The following is a 16,531-nucleotide window of genomic DNA, read 5'->3' on the forward strand; positions in this document are numbered from 1 at the left end:
GGTATAGCGAAATTTTCCCGTTAGTATATATCTGAAAAATATTTTCAGTTTTGGTATTGGGTAAGGGGGGGGGGGTCCAACTTAACATACCATCATGAGCAAGCAAAAATGTACAGCGGGGACCCTGGAAAATATTATCTTAAGAGCCAAATCCATTATATCGCATGAAATTGCTCTTGCAGAACGAAGATTATCACTAGATCAATCAAAACTCCCGACATATCAGGAATCTGCCCAGCCAAATTCACCAGTCTTGTTGCAAATGTCACTGAATAACCACAACACACCGACGTTCCCTATATTAGGTAGTATTCCAGTTAACGTCAGTGTGCAGCCTGACGAGAGAGAGCAATCACCACCATCCATAGCAACAAGACTCCGAGGGCTAAGACAGGGGGGCCCAGTGACAATTAAATAACAAAAAGAAACTAATCCCAGGGAAAACTGAATACTAAAAAAACTGGGGAATCTGGACGATCAGGGGTGTTAAACAAAGGGCACACAGAGCCAGTAGAACATATGGGGGCACTATGTAAATCCTTTGGAACACAAACTGAATTTGATAGCTCCACGTAGTCCAACAAAGTAGACGGTATTGTTGGGACCTTAGAAGACACTGTTGCAGATATCTTTAAGACTACTCTAGACTCTATCCAGTCTCGAATAAATGATTGTCTGAGTGTCAAATTGAAAGAACTAGATGATAAAATTGTTGAAATTAACCAGGCTATACATAGACTTGATATCATGATTGAGAAAGGGAGAGTTAATACCGAAGAAGATGCTAAACTGCTCTCAGAGCATAGGGATAGTATTTATAAAGGCAAGGAAGTGAGCCCCCATGGAATTACAATTGTTCAATCTAGAGTAGACCCTATGACTAACAATGGTATGGTGGAGTGAAGAACCTACTCCGGAAGAAAAGACGAATCCAAACCTAAGATCCCTTGCCCAAAGGACAGAAGGGTAGACCACGTTGCTAAAAGTATACGTCACTCCGAAACCTGTAATACTAGGGGACTAATACCTACTGCAAACAAAACTGATTTGATCCCTAACCATGATATATTACATCTACCTCCAGCTGTATGTCCATATGTTTTAATACTAACTGGCATTCCGGCCTTAAGGAAGGACCAAATTTAAACATGGGCAAACCTAAGAAACAAGGTGGTAGATTGGCTTCAAAGGCACAAAAGATTTAGCCCATATAAAATGAATGAAATTATAATGGTACATAGGGTGGGATGGGTGGGGATCCCTAGGAAAGGCATTGAAGGCGATTGTATAGTCGTAAACTTCAGGCGTCCCCACACAGTTCAAAATCTCCTAAGAGTACAGGAGGAGATTCCGACACAGAAAACTAACATCCATGCCCTCCCCTTGGGGTTCTTCTATAGACCGGAAGAAGTATCCCGCCAATGTGACAATTACTTCACCCTCCAAACCTTGAATAGGTTCCAGGAACTTTCATCCTTGGAAGCAGTTGATTGACTGAACTCGTCAATGGGCTTGGTGGATGGAATAGAGATCTCACCGACATCAATAGAAATGAGGGGGTAAAGGTGGGTTTAGAAATTGTATCACGGACCCAAGTGTTAACGGTCTGTGAGATTGATATGCATGTGAATGGGCTGGCTATTGGAAAAACTGTATTGAACATGGGTGACAAAGTAGTACTGATAGACGATAACTTGAGCTCAACAGATACTCTGCCAGATGAATCCCCCATAGTTATGTGTGTTAATAATTTCTAAGGAATAAAGCTTATTTCATGGAATGTAGCGGGGCTCAGAAAAAACTACTAGTGACCCGGAATGGAATGAGCACATTGAAACGAGCAATATTTGTCTTTTACAGGAAACCTGGGCATTAAAAATCCTGCATAGAGTGGGGTATAAAACATTTATGCAGTTCCATCTACTAGAGGTAGACCCTCGGGAGGGAGGGTGAAAGTAACCCTCGAGATTAGAATAACAGTATTAAATATTAACTCATTAGATATATTCGGATTACGGATAAACACAAAGGAAGGAAGGGTGCTATACTTATTCAATGTGTATAACAGACCAGGCCCCCTATCCAAAGAGTCACCGATAATCGAAATGCTGGACTCCTTCCTAAACTGTTTGGATGAGAGACCAAGCATAATACTAGGTGGTGATCTGAACTGTAATTTCGAGCCTATTATAGGGCTTGGTGATATTTTTGAGGAAGAAGACAGTGCCAATAACATTCCTATGGTTAACAATACCAATCCGGTCCCTTGCACTGCACTAGCTGTCCAAATCATGAGGTTAACAGCTACCCATGGATTGAGGGCATGCAATGGAAGATTACCATCAGACTCTATTGAGTCTGATGGTAATCTCTGAGTCCCTACTTTTAATAGGAATAACTGCCAAAGCAAAATTGACTTTGTCATGGCCTCCCTCGATATCTGGACTCATGTACAATTCCTAGAGATCATACCTAGGAACGAGAGTGATCATTATCCGCTCGAATTGTTAGTTTCCAGTAGTTTATTGTCTAATACAATCTTGGACAAAAATGAAGTAGTTGATTCAGCCAATGTAAGTAATGATGTCTTAGTAGCTACTAACAATCGTCGTTCATTAAAATGGGCCCATAATTTAGAATATGTTGAGGTGTTAGCAGAAATCTATAGCTTACTGGCCGATACAATTGCTAGGCATTTGAGTATACCATTCGAAGGGAATGCCTTTGTAAATTTATAGAATGGGTTGTTTGAATCACTGGTGCCACTGGTAACAAGAATGCCAAGAAAAGTAACTAAAAATATATATTAAAAACATGGCAAATAAGAAACCCTGGTATGACAAGGATTGCCGAAATGGCAAGGCCAGATTATTAAAAACAATTAAAACGAAGTACTCTACCGAGATCAAGGAGGCTAGAAGAGACTATAAGAAAGTACAAGAGAAGGCAAGGTCATACTGGGACGAGGAAAGCTGGACAGATTTGCTTATGGCAGCCAAGAATAAAGACAAAGTGGGGTTCTGGAGACTGGTGGAAAAGGGGAACCATACAGGAGGAGTGGTTAGAGATGTTTTTCTCGACGAACTCACTTGGGTTGAACATTTCAACCAATTATACAGGGCACCTGACAGTGTTGGGGTTTTGGATAAGGATACACCATTGTTAATTGACAGCATTCCAAATTTGGAGTTTGAATTTGAAGAAACAGGTGCAGCTATTAATGCAGTTAGAAAATGGAAAAGCACCTGAACTTGACAAGGTTCAGGGTGATCTTTACAAGCATGAAATTAATGTGTGGGCACCTTATAACAATTATTTATGTAATACCTTAGTGGCAGGTGCGGATTTGTCGGATAGCTCGAGAGCGACGGAAATCGTACTAATTTTTAAGAAGGGCGATAGGAATAACCCAGGGAATTATCGTCCCATTAGTGTAATGGATATTTTACAAAATATTTATGCAAGGCATATTTTAGCTCGAATGAATATATGGATTGATGAAAATTCTATTCTCACGATGTTTCAAGCGGGTTTTAGACCGAGAATAAGTACTGTAGACCAAGTTTTCAGATTCCGTTGCCTCTGTTGGAAATATGTTAGTTTAAGGAAGGGACACTTGTATGAGGCATTCGTAGATCTTAGGGCAGTCTTTGATCTCATTCCGCGTGAATTATTATGGGAGTCCCTGCATTCCTTAGGGCTTCCTGATTGTCTTTTGCAACAGATTATGAGGCTGCATGAAAATAACTTTGCCAGAGTAAGATGGGGCCCAAACGGTGAATTAACTAAAGCTATACCAATGAAGAGGGGAGTCCGCCAAGGATGCGTGCTGGCCTCCACATTGTTTCCACTGTTTGTTAATGACATTCCATCTTACCTGGAGGGTTGTAATAATGATGCCCTGAAATTGAATGGACAAAGAGTTTCTGCCCTTTTATTCGCAGATGAAACCATATTGATATTCCAAACCCCTAGAGGACTGCAATCTCTCTTAAACTTATTCCAACTATATTGCAATAGGAAGGGCCTTGAAATTAATACTAATAAGACCAAATACATGGCCATAAATCCCCATAAAACTTTTAGGGGTCACTTAATGCTAAATAACGAAAAAATAGAAGCTGTACAGAATTTTACATACCTGGGAGTTTCATTGGAATCTAAGCTAATGTGGAAAACCCAATTAGAAAAAAGTAAAATGTTACTAAAACAGAATATATTGCCTATTGTGAAAAACATGGAGAGACCGTTAGCAAGGCAGTATCCCTGGCACTAGAGGTTTTTAAGTTCAAGGCCCAGTCTGCGGTATTATATGGGGCAGAAATATGGGGGCCCACGTGTAAGAATGTTCTCGCAACAAGTGAAAACAAGTTTGTTAGGGCTCTCTGAGACTGCCAACAATTACCCCATTAATACATGTAATGCTAGACCTAAATATGAGCAAGATATGAACAAAGACCCAACTGGTATTATTTTTAGACAGTTACATTGATATGCACAAGCATTATACGAACAGAAATAAGGAGACTCACATTGATTTTAGAAATGTGCTTCGAGCATCATGTATTCAAAAAAGGATTGAGAGAACAGTTGTAACAGCACTGTACAAGGAAACAAACCCAAAATTAGACTTGGTGCACGGTATGTGATTGTGACATATGGGTAGCGACGCAAGTGACAATTGGAAATAGCTAGGACGGCGCGTGAGGTGCAATTTGTGCAGATATATACAGTGAATCAAGAAAACGAGGTGGCTCATATACCACTACAATAGACTTTTTTGTATTAGGTGAGCAATTTAGTTGAGCCAAAATGGTTGGTGCGCCATTTAATGAGCTGAGGAGTCAACGACGTTTCGATCCTATTTGTTCAGGATCATCATCAGGACGGATTTGTGTAGATGAAGCAGCGCTGTACAGGGGGGGGGGGAGGAGAAGCATGAGGGGTGGGGCGGGTAATGGCAAGCGGAGAGCAAGGGGAGGACTGGATTGGGCGCGGACCGGTAGGTGCGTGGGACGCGTGGTAATAAGGGGGCAAGGAGGGGAGCGCTATAGTTGAATCAAACAGAAGGGGTGGATGAGGGAAAGGCACTAGAAGGCATGTGTAACTATGTCCATGGCAGTGGATCGGGTAGTGGTGTATCAATGGGTTGGCTAGGCATGTAGCTGCCAGGAACCAAACTATTTACAAGACCTAAATATGAAGCGCACTGACAATTATGCCATCCTGCGACCTTATGGGTGAGACTCAGGTGTACACCAGAGTTAGACGAATATTAAAATGGTCTTCAGGAAATAATGAGAATAGATTATGACACTACAAACGTTTGGCTAATACACGTGCATATAGGTTAAAAAGAATTGGCCTGACACAGTTTTGGGAAGAACTATCAATATTGACCCAAGACTCGAAAAAATTACTTAAAACTGCATTCTGGGCATATATTCATAATAGTGTCTCCAATGACCAAACAGATGGAACCTTGACAAATAGCTTCCTTGTATTCAAAGATACTCCTTACTTTGAACAGTTCTTAGATGAGGTTCAACCATCTTTGGCCAAAACCTTGTTTATGAAGTTAAGGTATGGTACCTTGAAAACAAATCAGACTGTTGCTAGGTGGACAAGTTCTTGTAATGAAAAGACCTGCGATGTATGCACCTTATGCACGAGTAATACAAAAGAAGATGAAGCTCATATCCTGTTTTTCTGCCCTTTTTATGAGGTAGCTAGGAAAAGATGGATCATACCTGTTTGTCGAAATTTGGGTGTGCGCTCCTATAAGGAAGCGGAAAGGACCCTTAAGACTGATACCAGGCAGGTGATATTTTTTGGTGTCAGTAGATTTTTATTGGCAATACGCTTTTTACATAAAAAATGGGTTTGAAAATATAATGGAATTTGTGATGTAAGCACTTAAATCTATACTGAAACCAGTGATGAAAGTGTATTGTAACTGCTTATAAACTGTTGCTGCTATTATGTCCATAGATTTTAGATTTTAAAAGTACTATTGTAATAGGAAATGATACGAATTGTTTTTAAATGTATGATTTTATGTGTTCCTAATCAGATGCCTTTTTAGCCTATTTAAACTAGATTTTTAATGTTACGATTTCCTAACGTCGTCTGTGCTATCTGTAAGAGTGTAAATTATCTAAATAGAATTGACTGTAATATTTGTTTTTATGTATCTTCTATGGCTCGATTGGGCCGAAATAAAGATTATAAATGAGAAATGATAAGTTGGAGTATTGGGAGGGGTGACCCTTTGATCTGAGCAGGGCTGTCCCTTGCACCGTGAATGATTGCTCTAATTCCCACTGTGCGTCTGAGGGCAGACCCCCTCTCCCTGAGAGGCAGGATGGAGCCTCGTAAATAAAGTGCTCTAGGACGACACCAAACTGGTTCTGGCTGAGTTCAGTGATTTGTGACTTTTGGAGCACAGAGACTTTTGGGGTATAAAGATCTGTGCTAAAACCCCTACACGGTCTGCTACTTCAGGATGTCAAGACAAACCTCTGTCCGTGTAACTAGATAGTGGGAAAGGACTCTGAAACGTTCATTCTTCTTGCTGAAGCAACTACCCAAAGGCCTGATTTGAGCTTGCCACCTGCCGAAGTCTCAGGGACATTGGACTTCACCCATCACCCGTCCAGATTCCTATTTGAGGAGGATTCTACTTGCAGGTGAGGCCTCTGTTGAGAATTCCAGAGGCTCTGGTTCTACTGCCTAGAACACGGGCTGAAATTAGTTGCATTGCTATTGTGGGCCGCCGCAGCTGAAGAGCTGTTGCTGCTGAGAGCCCACATTTGCCTGTGTTACCAAAGTCATCGTTATCACTATCTTGGTCCGCTGCAGTTGAGGAGCTGCGCCGCTGACTGCCCACATAGATCAGCACAGCCAACGCGCTTTGTCCAACATGGACTTCCTCAGGGTTGGAATAATATTTCAAGATAGCTGAAGGGTTCTTCCACTATTCCAATGTTTGTGTCTGTCTATCACACGGATAGACAACAGCATTCAGACTCGAACAAGGAACACAGCAGTTTGGATATGAAGGCAATCATCCTTTAATCACATGAAAATTTGGACGCTACGAGGAATCCCAGCACATAATAAATCAAACCGTTTATTTCATCGGATGATTTTAAGACGGTAGTGCAGTCTCTAGTCCTCTCAAACTTGGATTATGGCAACACCATCCTCACAGGAACTCCAAAATCCCACCTTGCTCCACTTACAATAGTTCTCAACACAGCTGGTCGGCTACTCCCAGGTTTTAAATGATTTGAGCACATCTCACCTCACTTCTCCTAAATACTCCCAACTGAAAAAGCAATCCTAATATGAATGAATAAATGAATGAATAAATGAAAGAGCATTCATAGAGCGCGCAGCTACTCAGAAATAGTGTCCTGTGCTGAAGAAACCCTATCAGACCCATTGCTGCCCCAACGGGCGGGAGGCTGGGAGTTAGTTACGGTACAGCCAGGTTTTTAATATTTTCCTGAAAACCATAATATTGGGCACTTTTGAGAGAGTCAAAGGAAGAAGGTTCCAGGCACTGGCTCCACGAATGCCAGACTCAACATGGAGGACTTCAGGGTTCTTGGTGGCACATAGTGCATGAATCTCCTTCTGAGATACTCTGCCCCCTTTCGCTGAAGGGCCTTAAAGAACACCAAGACCTTAAAACTGATCCTTTTTTTACAGGAAGCCAGTGCAAGACCTTAGGTGTGGGGAGATATGAGCCCTAGGCTTGAGCGCAAGGACTACTCTAGGGGCTGCATTCTGGGGGATCTGTAAGCGGTTGAGCAAATATTCAAGGAGGCCTAGGTACAGGACGTTGAAGTAGTCCAGTCTAGAGATGATCAATGTCTGGACCGCTGTCTTCCTATTTTCAAGAGACAAAAGGGAAAGAAATTCTCTAAGCATTCGTAGAAGCCCAAAACATGAGCCTGCTCCAGACGGGACCTGAGATCTCATCGAGAGGGTACTCTCCATCAGGACGCCCAGATTTTTTAAAGTACTAAGAGTGGATAGAGGAGTTGACAGATCCAATGGCCACCAGAGTTTCCACTCATCTGCAGGAGGGGAGCCAAAAAGATTACCTCATATTTTTCAGGATTACATTTTAACTGGTTCTTCCTCAACCATGAGAACACTTTCGAGAGACAGGAGTTGATCTTATCACCTTCATATTCAGCTCCCTTGCCATAGGTAAATAAGAGCTGCGTGTCGTCCAGGTAAGAAATCATTTTAGCGATGCACGCTTCTGCCAGTGGGGCCATGGGGACATATATAGGTTGAAAATGTGGGACTCAATATCGAGCCCTGACAAACTGCCACTTTCGGGCTGGGGATGGGAACAGTGCTGCCTATTCCACAATCCTGTAGCCTGTTCAGGAGTCTTGAGTGTGGTGTAACAATCCTGTCCGAAGATGGGTACTCCTCAGGATTTGCGCGATGCACTAAGGGGTACACTCCTCGACCTCACCAACTCCTACAATAACTGTACGGAGTATTGGAATAATCAAGTGAGGGAAGGAAAGAATGGGGAGAGCAGGGAGTAGAATCTGAAATACAAATAACACAACATGAATTACACAAATGCATGCAACACTACTCTCATTAATGTCTCGCTAGTACGACCAAGTACCTTGAGCAAATTCCCACAAGCAGACTCTGTCTTCCTTCAGACCACACGGTATTACCTCATACCTTTATCTAGGAAAGATAAAATTAGCACATCATCAATAGACCACAAGATGTAGCTTTTACACAACCAAACCGCCTTCCTTAAAGCCCCTACACACCTGTACTGAGGTAAGGGGGAGGAATTCCGGCGTCCCAGGCCCCAAACCCATCAGGGCTTAGAGCTGGAGCACCAACGCGCAGCCCGAGACAGGGAAGATAGTCCTGCTAGCACGCAGGCAAATGGCACAGAAGAGAGGCCAACCCCTGGTAGCCCAGGAATCGCCACTCAAAGAGACACAGCCCGGCACAGTAGGGATAGAATGTGCGCGCAAACATCGTCTCTCACGAACCTAGTTCCGTTCTTACCCGAACGGGGAGAACCAGCCATGCCGTGGGAGGCCTGGAAACAATACTTTCTGAATTACCTAGCGGCCTTAGAAGATGAGGGAGAGGGTGAATTCTCATGGGCAAGGAGGAAGAGGATACTTCTACATAACCTAGGTCCGGAGTGAATTAGCGTTTACAACAACCTGGTAAAGAAGGCCAGGCTCCCTAATGACACAGATGAGTTCCAGCATGCCCCCTCAAGGAAGTGGTAGCCCTCGTGAAGAAGACAGAATTGTCGAAGAGGTGTGCAGAAGCGGCAAGAAGAGAGACCGTCAACAAAACACCAGTGTGTAAGGTGACAGACAGGGGCAAGCAGTCAGCAAGCCCACAGCCGGCCCAGCCGAACGCTAAGTTCCAGAATAAATACTCGCAGAAACCCACCAGGACCCAAAGCCACAAGGAGAGGGCTGGAACAACTGCTACAGATGTGGCAGCCAAACCCACGTCAGCAATGACAAAGGATGTCCAGCGTTCAGGGCTAAGTGCTCATTTTGCAGCATAATGGGGCATTATGAAAAGGTGCGCAGGCGGAGGCTCCGGAGATCGGAAGTGAAATATGTAACCCAAGGGACAGACGGAGAGGAAGAGGCACCAGAAGAAGAGGATCAAGAGGACGAAGTCTTGTGTATGGATGACCAAGTCTTAGGAGTGAGCTGTGCAAAGGCCAGGAAACCGGCGTTACAGATGGAAATTGGAGGTGTACCGATAAACATAGTAGCAGATTCGGGCTTTCCATATACCATCATCCAGTGAGCAGTATAGGAAAGGGACTTTGAATCAAGGATGAGCAAGGACCTGCTCCCAACAGACATACACCCGGTCACGTTCACTGGTGAACCCATATCCATGGTATGGTATTGCACCCTGAAGTTCGAGTTCAGAGGAAGGACAGCAGAAGGCACGCTATATGTGGCCTAGAAAGGACCCTCAGTCCTAGGGTGGATAGACCAAGGAGCTCTGGGAATCCAAATCAACCTAGGGGGGACCACCCAAGTGATGATGGCGGATACGGTGCAGGCATATAAGGAAGAGGCACGGAAGAGGAAGTACCCTGAAGTTTTCAAAAGGAGCATTCGGTCGGATGACGAAGTTCACACACAAAATATGCCTAAAGGCAGGGGCGCAACCCGTGAGCCAAAAAGTCCGGAATATTCCCTTCAGGATTAGGGAGGCAGTGCAAGAAGAGCTTCAACGACTGGAGAAGAATGGAGTCATAGAAGCCATTGAAAGCGCCGAGTGGCTCGCACCATTGGTGGTGGCACAGAAATAGAATGGGAAAGTGCAGCTGTGCGTAGATTTGAGGGAGCTCAACAAGAACATTGTGGTCGACAAGTAGCCACTGCCCCGCATTAATGAGATGCTGGCAAAGACCAAAGGGGTAAAATGGTTCTCCACCGTGGACCTCACATTTGCATGTCACCAAATCGCCCTGCATCTTTCATACAATCACCTGACGTCCTTCATCACGACCTGGCTTTTCCCTTAGACCTCCCCGCCTTTACATACTTCGGTCTCTTCTTCAGTACAGTATTCTCCAGCGCCAGGAAGCCTGCAAGGTATCAGCTGCGCTATATAAATAATTAAAATAAAATAAAATAATAATAATCACACCCTTTGGACGCTATAAATTCCTAAGAATGCCGTTTGGTCTGGCATCCGCTGCCGTGGTGTTTCAAAAACTTATGAATCAACTATTTCAAAAGGTAGAGGGTGTACAGTAATTCCAGGATGACATCCTCATCATGGGGAAATCAAAGCGTGGCCACAACGCCAAACTACACACAGTGTTAACCATACTGGCGCAAAACGGTCTCACTGCGGAGTGGGACAAATGCAAATTTGGAGTGGGCTCAGTGACATACTTAGGCCAGGAGATTAGCGAAAGGGGAGTCAAGCCGAAGCGAGCCAATGTGTCTTCCATCAAAGAAGCGCCTCCACCAAAAAGAAAAGAAGACATCCGTTCATTCCTTGGCATGTTGGAGTTTTATAGCAAGTTTGTTCCCCACTTTGCATCTAAAACACATCATCTGAGACAGCTTCTGAAGGAGAAGGACGCCTTCAAATGGACGAACCAGGAGCAGGCAGAATTTGAGCAACTAAAGAGAGACATTTGCGTAGCTATCCCACTCAAGGGCTTCTACCAAGCTGCCCTATCCATATTGACCACAGATGCCAGCGACAAGGGGATAGGAGCCGTGTTGATGCAGAGGTCACAGGAAGGAAAAGTTTCCACTGTCAGCTTTGCCTCCAGGTCCTTGGCACCCAACGAAGAAAAATGACTTTGAGACTACTAGATTATGTCTACGATGTAGAGTATATCCCCGGGACAAAAAATAAGGTAGCCAATTTTTTGAGTCGAGCAGCAGCAATGGAGCTAGCGACGGGGGAACAGTCCTCGGAGTGAAAAGGGTACGTCGTGGCTCTCGCACAGGACCATGAAGGGGTGATCAGCAGCCAGGAATGGGAAGATGCATACTCAAAAGACGAAACATTGAGCACAGTGAAGAGCTATGTGACGCAAAGATGGCCTGACAAAAAGCACCTGGACAGCCAGTTAAGGAAATTCTGGGAAGTCAGGGAGGATGAAGACAATCCGGTGTTCCTGCTCAGAGCGGATAAGGTAGTGACCCCCCAGCCACTAGTAGAGCACCTCTTGGCCATCCTAAATGAGGGACACCTCGGCATAATGAAAACGAAAGCCTGGGTGAAGCAGGCGTACTGGTGGCCTGCAATTGACAATCAAATTGAAAGACATGTCCAAATGTGTGAAAGTTGCAGCCAGGCCGACAAGGCTCAAGTCCTACTACGACCACCATTAGGGAAGTTCACATGCCCTTCGAGTCCGTGGGAAATGTTGTCAGTGGAAAGCTTGGGATCAACCCAGACACCCAAGTTCTTTGCTTCCTTGCAAGGTGTAGGTAGAGGACCTAAACAAGGAGGCCACCATTCCTGAGTCCAACAAGCAGTGTTTCCCCCTATCACAAGAACCTCTGTTTTGGAGCCATTGAGCTTCAGGCAGTGTTGGTTCATCCAGCCTGCAAGCTCCTGCATACAGGTTTTAAAGTTAGCGGCTGCTAAGGTGGGTGCCTGGGATAAGGAGATGAGGAGTTGGGTATCGTCGGCGTATGATACTAATTTTATGCCGTACGATTGGACCACATCTGCCAGTGGGGCCATATAAAGGTTGAACAGGGTGGGGCTCAGGGCAGAGCCCTGAGGCACCCCCTGTTCTAGGGCAATGCTATCTGAGAGGAGATTGCCTCTCTGAACCTGGAAGCTGCGGTCTATGAGGAAAGCTTTTAGCCATCCCAGTGCTGCCTTGGTTACCCCAGCCTTGTTTAGACACTGTAGCAAGATGGAGTGTGCTACAGTGTCAAACGCAGCACTGAGGTCCAGCATAATGAGTGCCATCGTATGACCCTCGTCAGCTCCTGCCCGTAGAGTTTCAGTCGCTCTCAGGAGGGCTGTCTCAGAGGAGTAGTTTGTCCGGAAACCAGACTGGGAGCTGTGCAGGGATTTATTGGATTCTAAGTGAGCCATGAGTTGTTTATTGGCAATTTTTTCGGTCACTTTCGCAAGGTATGGCAGGAGAGAGATCGGTCGTAAGTTTTCCAAAATAACCTGACTTACATTGGGTTTCTTTTTGATTGGCAGTACAATTGCCTTTTTCCAATCTACCGGTAGGCATGCTGAAGAAAAGGATAGTTGGATAACGTGCCTAAAATAAGGTTCGAGTACTTGTAAACTTGCTTTAAGTACTTTCGGGGGGGCCGGGTCGCGAGGGGAGCCCGATTTGACGCTCTTGCAAACGTTTACAAGCATTTCAGGAGGGGGAACCGAGAAGCATTGTAGGCAAGGCTCAGTAGGACTAACATCTACGCTTTCCATAAAATCATGGCCAGAAGTCAGGTTGCCAGAGAAGCTGGCATAGATGTCAGTGATTTTCCTAGAGAAGTATTGTGCAATTTTATTGCAGGTTTCCACCGAGTTATTGCAGGACACATTATCATTTGTGAGCACTGAGATTTCTTTAAAAATTTTAAAAAGCTCTTTAGAGGAGTTCTCTGCCTCCCCAATGCGCGTTTTGTAGTGCAAGGCTTTGGAAGTACGGATTTTTTTATTATATTCCTTTTGCGCTTTTTTGTATTGTATTTTAATAGCTGGGCAGAAGTTAATACGCCATTCGCGTTCTAATTTTTTGCATGCGGATTTAATTGCCTGGAGTTCAGGAGTGTACCACGGGGTGGATTTTCTGGCGTTTTTGGAGTTTTTCATACTGCGAATAGGAGCAGTTTTGTCTAGGGCCATTAAAATACGATTCTGCAGCTGACTATATGCTGTTTCACAGTCTGTGCCTTCTAGAGGACCTCCTGTTTCGAGCGATTTGTTAAAAGTATCTTGGGAGAAACTTTTCCATTTCCGACGCAGGTACCGTTGGTCCGAGTCATTTTTTGGATCAGACTCAGATATCTGAAGATGGAATGGAATAACAGAATGATCAGACCAGGGTACTGGAATTGGAGATGAAGCTTGCACTCTGGAACCGTTCCCAAAGATAGGGTCTAGGAGGTGGCCAAGTCTGTGAGTTGGGTCATGATTTATTAGGTCGAGCTGTATGGATTGGAGTACAGACCTGATGTCCATAGCTTCTGTGTCGAGGGGGTCATCAAAGTGAACATTCATGTCACCAAGCACCAGGAATCTGCTTTTCCTTATTGCTAGGTGAGCAGTGGCTTCTAACAGGCTAGATGTAAAATCATACAGTCTCCCTGGGGGTCTGTACACAAGAATGCCTGAGAGGGAGAGTTGAGGTTCTATGATGATAGTAAATGATCCTGCTTCACAGTGATCAATAGTAAGGGGAGATAGGGAGCATTGTATGGGAGTTTTTGTGGCAATTGCAATTCCTCCTCCCCTGCCTTCCTTCCTATCCAATCTGGAGAGGGAGTAGCCAGGAGGCATAGCCTCTATGATGTCAGGGTCGGAGAGTTCTCCTAGCCAGGTCTCCGTAAAAAACAAAATATCATATCCTTCATCCTCCAATAGCTGATATATTTGAATACTATGTTTTCTGAGAGAACGGCAGTTTATCAGTCCTGCCTTAATCTGCTTATTGGAACATGCCTTAGTGGGTGGCTCATCAGGCGTGAAAGAGCATAAAGGACAACTGTGCAGTAATAGCGCCTCCATAGTGTGTTTACATGGTAGGGTGACATCGGGACAGAGATCTAGCAGCTCCTGTCTATCATACCGTATCTTGGAGGAAGTAAAATGATCAGGAGTCGTGGCCCCGCGCCCCGTCCGGCCGCGGACGGGCGCAGACGGGCTTGACTTTGGCTCGACTTCGGCGCGCTTCTGGCGCGCCCGCTGCACGCGTCCGCTGCGCGGTTGCGGTCCTAAGCACATTTTATAGGAGAGGTAGGGGCAGCTAGAGCGCTGAGCTTGCAACCCTGAGCCCGGAAGTGCTGGGCTCCTCCTCCACCCTCCGCTACAAACGCCCAAGATGGACGCGGCGGACCGGGCGGGAGTTTTAAGAGTACAATCCCCAAGCAAAATTACTTCAGCCTACAGGTGAGGCGCAATTTAAAATTAACACAAGAAATACACTGAAAGTAAAAGTTAGCAGCAATCGCCAAGTTTTAAAAAAGCGCTATGAAATCAGCGCTCGCAGTGCATGACTTGTACACACAGTGTAGCGGATAGAGTCAGCCACTGCCACCGGCTGGACTCGTCTCCACGACACTGAGGCGGTTCTTGCATTCCTCACCTCCACATTTCTGAGGGAAGGAATCCCTAAAATAATTAAGTGTGACAATGGACCACAGTTTGTTTCAGGGAAGTGGAACGCATTCATGGAGCGAAATGGGATAGAGGTCAAGCACACCCCTGTGTCCCACCCAGCGGGGAACGGACTCACGAAGAGGTTCAACAGGGTAATAATGGGCTCCGTGAAAGGAGCAATAGGCGAAGGAAAGAACTGGGAGTAAGAACTACAAAGGATGTTGTGGGCGTATTACATCACCTCAGCCAACACTGGATACAGCCCGTTCAAGGAACTCCGGGGACGAGATCCCTTCACAAAGGATAATCTAGCATGGAAACAATTGGTGGTGCAAAGCAAATGGTCCCCAGCAGTAGTGAGGCGCAACATGGACAGAGCACAAGCCATGTACACGAAGTACTACAAAAAGCGTCACAATGCCAAGGAAGTGACGTTAGAGAAGGGCGAGTGGGTGAGAGTGAAGCAGGCTGTGCTGAAGAAGAAGGGGGACAGCAAGTTCATCCCCCGTTACAAGTGGTGGAACCGTATTCAGGTCGGCCCAACTAAGCGACGGCAAGGTGTGGTCACAAGACAGGATGGCAGTGTGTAACCGAGTGGTGAAGTGGGAAGTCCCTGAAGAGGGGAGGATTGCTGCATCTGAGGAAACTGGCGAGCTTGGTAGTGCGGGATCCCCGGATGGGAACTGGCAAGAAATCGAGGGCGCAGAACAAGCAGACGAAAACGCAGGTGTGCCAGCAGAAGGAGAAAATGGAGGAACCGCCATGCAAGTCACACCTCGTGACCTGGTAGCGGTGAGAAAGGAATACAAACAGAGAGCAAGAGCGATGGGAGGTGCCTACCAGAAGGTCGGCGACCAGCGGATAGGAAGCAGCCCGGTGACAACGCGTACCAGAGTTGGCAGACTGGTAAAGGCACCCAAGAGGTTCGAGGACTATGAATTGGAACCCATTAAGACTGTTCAGTAATTATTCCACAGATCACCATGTGGTCCTGGGACTAATGTTGTATCCCTGCATTGTGAGTACAGATGTGTGATATTCTAAAGGGGAAGATATGTGGCGATGCGCTCTAGTGTTTAGAACGTGCGCCAGAGGCATTGTGGGTACGTGCAAGCGGCCGTTTTGTGGTGCCGTGATTTGCGAGCGGATTTGCGAGCGGCTGCGGATTCACGTTCCAGGCGCTCTGATTAAAGATTTATTAGGCATATTCGTAGTCCGTGTTTTATGTAGAAACGGACCTCTAAAAATACAACACCCACTAGCCTGTGGGTTCTAACAACATACAAAAAAAAGCAGGAATTTTCCCAAGTACTTGAGTGTCAAAAATGTCCCAAAAAGAAAAACTTAATGTTAAAGCATAAGGATCCCATTGAGTTAACAGACGAGTTGAGAATCCAAAGTAACTCTCTTCTGTGCAACAGGGAAGGAATGCCTGGCAGAAAAGAGTTAACAGCTTATGGTCTGAGCTTGTCAACCGAGCGTTTTATGCGACAATCAAGGCGGCTCCTACCTGAGAGCTCTTTGGCAGGAAGCAAAACAAACCCTCCTTACTTGGTTGTGAGTTACGGGACCAGAAGCACCCGATAAGTGAAGACTGCAACTGCAGAAGGGGGGGACTGGAATAGATCTCTCCGCCTCTATCATCTCCGATGCGGATTCTGGA

Source organism: Lissotriton vulgaris, chromosome 4_1 (genome assembly GCF_964263255.1).
Source record: "Lissotriton vulgaris chromosome 4_1, aLisVul1.2, whole genome shotgun sequence".
NCBI classification, from domain to species: domain Eukaryota; kingdom Metazoa; phylum Chordata; class Amphibia; order Caudata; family Salamandridae; genus Lissotriton; species Lissotriton vulgaris.